This window comes from Equus quagga, chromosome 19 (genome assembly GCF_021613505.1).
Source record: "Equus quagga isolate Etosha38 chromosome 19, UCLA_HA_Equagga_1.0, whole genome shotgun sequence".
Lineage (NCBI taxonomy): Eukaryota > Metazoa > Chordata > Mammalia > Perissodactyla > Equidae > Equus > Equus quagga.
Window position 1 is genome coordinate 23895133 of NC_060285.1, and position 5155 is coordinate 23900287.

The following is a 5155-nucleotide window of genomic DNA, read 5'->3' on the forward strand; positions in this document are numbered from 1 at the left end:
CTACATACACAGAGTTTTACATTGCAGTAGTATCTATAAGAAAAACCCAGCGTCCTAATGTCCCCAAAGAGAGAAATTATTAAATAAATTATAACATTTACCCATATGCAGCCATTATGTGATAATGAGGATGATTGAGGAAACCAAATTCTTACGGCTATACCGAATGAAAAAAGTAGAATACTGAATTGTGCATATTGTTGATTATTGTGTACATTTGGACAAAGATTGGAAGGAGAAATGTCAAAATAGGAAATATGTTCTGTAGGATTAGAAAGTATTTCTTCTCTTACAAAAGATTGCTTTCACAGTATTATAATTGTTAATCTCAAAAAGTGGGAATAAAAGACCCCATCTGTAAAATGAGAATAATAATAATAATATCCTCCTGATAGTGTTTTGGTGTTAAATCAGATAATGTACGTAAAACCTTTTACATATTTCCTGACCTGCAGTAAACGCTCATTCCATATCTAAGTTATTATCTTTACTATAACCACCATGTAAAGAATCCTGACGTCTGTTTACACTATATCTTTTATTTTTTCTGGAAATTATCAAAATGTGATTGAATTAAATGAGGAAATCTGAAACAAGAAAAACGCAGGATTTTAAACACAAGCAACCAGGCACAGAAATATAGCCTAGATGGTACAACTGATTTATAAAATAGTGATGACAACAATAATAATCAATAGATACATGTGACTTCAGCTACAAATTATACTTTGCATAAGACCTGTAAGACCTTTATTATTTTATAAGACCTATACTTTTGATTCCTCTGTGGCAGCTTATGACATCCCCATAAAGAAGCAGGACTGCTATATAAACTGAAGTTGAAATAGGAGAAATTGACCTGGAGGAATTTACAACACCTGGAGGAATCTCAGTACTCTTCTTTTATTTTCCATTGTGAGCACTTGCTGATTTCTGATCTCTGTGGGCACAAATTCTGACTCACAGCATAATCATCTAAGACTGCTCTTTCTCTAGGGCATGGCAGTGCCACGCATCACAATGGGTTGTTTATTATATAAACACAATGTATAGCTGTGGAATTTTCTAAAGATGGAAGCAGTCAGTGAGAACAAAGCAATCTAGACTTGGAAACACTGTCCATGGAGAACCACGGAGAGGTATCTGCTGTGGATCCACACAGACCACAAAGCCCTACTCTGCTACAGATGCTTTTATTGATGTGCCACAAATCGTCTTCCATTGGCCCTTGCATCAGTACGTCCTAATTCCTCTGATCATTTGAATATGTTTAATTAAATCTCATATCTATATTCATTTCATTTCTGCCTTCCGGCATGCTGGATGTAGAATCAAATGCTTAAATTTCCACCTCTGTTGTGCTGTCGTCTCAGGAGTCAGACATCCTCCTTCCGTTCCATTCCTGGCTCCTCACTTACCAGCTCTGGGACATTGGGCAAATTATTAAACCTTGTTAAGACTCCGTTTTAAAATAACAACACGCTGTAATGCTATTGTAAAGATTAAATAATACATCAGCTGCCAAGCACATAGTGGGTGTCCAATTAATGCTCTCTCATTGCTGAAGCAGCAATGGAATCACCGGGAAGCAACACAACCCAGGAAATAGGAGCAAGGGATCCAGAATCACACTTTGCGGGTGAATTCAGATCTGGCTTTCTCATTTAAATAATTAACAACAACAAAACAACAATAGTAATAATAACTTCCTCATAGAGTTATAAGAATTAAATGATTACTGTAAAGTACTTACCACACAGTAAATAATGTTTGCAATTAATAGTATTACTCTGCCTGCTATGCTAATTGGTTATTTCTTCCCATTGCTTAACTATTACGTAGCGAAAATAAATGGGGACTTTGTGAAGACCTGAGAATACCTGTCACATATGCTTGACAATAGATGCACAAGGATCCTTGTTGCAGTACGATTTGTAACTGAGTCAAGAATAATCTAAAAAGTCACCAAAAGTAACTGGTTAAATAAGGTATGTTATAGCCACACTGTGGAATGCCATGCAGCCATGACGAAGTACTGATGTGAAATTATTTCCATGATGCGTTTTTAAGAGACAGGAGAATGGTGCAGAACCATGTGTATTGTATGTTATCATTTTGTTTACTGAGGATTTTGTAGACAGTGGTTTTGTATACAGGGAATATCTCTGAAAAATACCCAAGAAACTGCTAACAAGGGTTGCTTCGTAGGGAAGCTTGGGGCTTGGGGGCCAGAAATAGAAGAATTACTCTTCACAGTATGTTCTTTGCTATTGTATGAATTTGTGTTATAGATACGCAGCTCTCTTTTTAAAACATTAACAAATTAAACAACTTTTTTTAACGAAATGTCTTTGTCCCTACTTGAATGTGCAGTCTATTTCAGTTTCTTTATAAAAACCCTAGATACTCTCCACTTCCCATACTAGTGGACATGACTCAGCCACTGTGTCTGCCCACTGGAACCACAGGTCACAAAGCGCTGTTTCTTTGCACCATAACATGACCCTGCTCCCTTTTGCTTCCAACTCTCATTTCAATGCTAATTTCAATAGCGTTTGTTGCATGAGTTGATTTTTCTCACCCAATAAATGTCAAAATGTTGATATTTATGCAGCATCTCCTTTCTCAAAGGATGTTTCCTCATAAAGGATTTAACTCAGCCTATGAGAGACAAACTGCATTCCTACATTCTGGGCAATTCTAGAGTGATTTCAAGTGAGGAGTTCTCTCATGTTACAAATGTACACATTTGTCCTCAGACAGGCAATTCACTCTCAGGGCTAACTTCCCTAGATGCCAGCAGAATCTCCAGAGCCAAGGGCTTCTAATGGGGCACAAGACACATCAATGAGCACATACTCCTAGTATATAAGAAATTGTGAACTGACAACCTGAAACTTTGATGTAGGATTAAAACAAGACTTTTCTTGTCTTTTCAAATATGCAAATTTGAGAACTCATCACTAATTACAAATATTATCTAAACAAATGTCAATTGATACCTTTGTAGGAATCGTTTATGCATCACATTTTCTCCCTGTTTGGAACAAATAGTCTTTCCTACTTTTAAAAGGTCCAACTACCAATCACAGACGTTACGCATCAGAATGCTTGGCTTTACAACAGGGCGATGTGAGGCCTGTCTGTGAAACAGCATTGACCCCATAGTGGAAAGATGATGGCTAAACAGCTTAGTTGATGTGCTAGACACAATAGCCAACACTTGGGTGCACTTGATAACAAGAGCTCTCATCAGCAGCAGCGTCATTGTCATCATCATTGATTTTAAACACCATCAGATGGTCAACCGCAGCTCTAGAGTTTGAAAAACTGCTGGTTTTTACCACTTGCTAATTTTTCTTTTCCAGAGCAAATGTTGTCCATAAAATGAATACAAGTCCATAGAACAATTGGTAATACTTCTCCTATACACCAGCACTTCTCAAACTTTCACGATCATGTAAGTCACTTGGGGATCTTGTCAAAATGCAGATTTTGACTCCGTAGGTGTGGGGTGGAGCCTGCCATTGCCGACAGGCTCTGAAGTGATGCTGCTGCTGGTTGCGGAGTACCAAGTTTACACACCCCTGAGCACTTTACAAAGGGTGAGGACGACATGCTTAGTAATGAACGCAACGAATATTAAACCATATACTTATATGCACAACCAAATTATAATTTTTTCTTCTTTCTCATGCTTACCTTGCTGAACGGCACTTAAATTTCTCAGTCTTGAAATAAAACGCAAGTGCGCAGCAAAAACATAACTAGAGTTTCCTCTCTACGTTAACTCCTGGTGGATACAAAGGCAAGGAAAAAGATTCCAATTATATTATTCATAATGGAAGGGTCACATTTACAAAGTTTTTTTTTTTCGGTGAAAAGGCAAAGATTTTAACCTTGAGATATTTTTCAGAGTGATAACTTATTTCCTTTCTTGTCACAACACGGGTATACAGTCATAATTTATATTCACTCTGTTTGGACTGACAACAAAATAAGGTATTAACAAAATCCTTTTTCTGTGATCTGTATGCTTCTCTTGTGTAACTAAATATTTATATCTGTTTCTAATACAACTACTTAAAGCTAAACGGTTTAATCGGTAAGAATGTTGTACCCTCGGTAAGCTGATATGCTCTAACACTTAACAATTCTGGAAATATTTGCTAAGCTTCCATTATCATTTCTCTTGCTATAAGCTAATTCCCTTGATTTGCTTGAGGAGAACTGGAGGAAAAAATAATAGAATTTTAACGTGGTAAAATAATACTCTAAATTCTAAAACCTAGCATCTAGGCAAAAGCTTACTAGAGATTATATGGTCCAATTCAGTTTTGTTTTTGTTTTTGTTTCCAGGCCTTTTTTTTTTTAACTGCCATCCATGGTAAGAAAATATTTGCAACGCAACCAAGTATGACAAACACACTCAAAATATTTTGGAAAAAATGCATTCATGAAACAATACTTACTATGTGCAATGCACTCTGATAATTCTTTTTTCTCTTACTTTTTCTTCTTATGTCAGATGGGTAATGTGCCGATGTCATAACAAGGATTGTGGGAAGGCACATCTTACATAACAGCGTGAATACCCAATCACCACGCTCATGAACTACAAAGGTTTTTTTTTTTAATGCTGGTTATGATCTACTAAGTTGACTTCATGACCCACTAACGGGTCATTCAAACTTCCGAGTTTGAAAATAATGCAGCCTAGGGCAACTTCTGGGAGGCTGGTTGTCTGGAAGTTTATGGATACAAGAGATGTACAAGAATTGAGGCCACATCATGACTGTCACAGACCAACAGGCATAGTCCAACAGACAGTACAAGGGCATTTCAGTGGCAGTTAATAGTTAGAAACCACATCTCCACCAACATACCCAATATAAATGTTTTCTCTCCTTCCTTCTTTGGAGGATAATGTAAGAAAATCACCTTTCACACTTAGGTAGAATAATGGAGTGCAAGTGAGTTATCCAATTAATGCTAGGAAATTATAATCAGGCAGGTTAAGAATAAGTATGTGTCTGAATATATAAACACAAAGAAACATGCAGGTAGCAATTTAGCATCTTTTAAACAAATTCTAATGTGGTAAGCTGCCTTGACCTGGGAGTTACATCAGTGAACCAAATGGACATTATTTGAA

General features: G+C 36.8%; 1 non-coding gene across 1 annotated transcript; it reads right to left on the reverse strand.

Annotated features, from left to right (window-relative positions):
• Positions 1 to 4522: 4522 nt before the first annotated feature.
• On the reverse strand, positions 4523 to 4626 carry LOC124230663 (small nucleolar RNA U13). The gene has a single exon (XR_006886267.1). It is a non-coding gene; the product is annotated as a small nucleolar RNA U13 (small nucleolar RNA).
• Between the last annotated feature and the right edge of the window lie 529 nt (positions 4627 to 5155).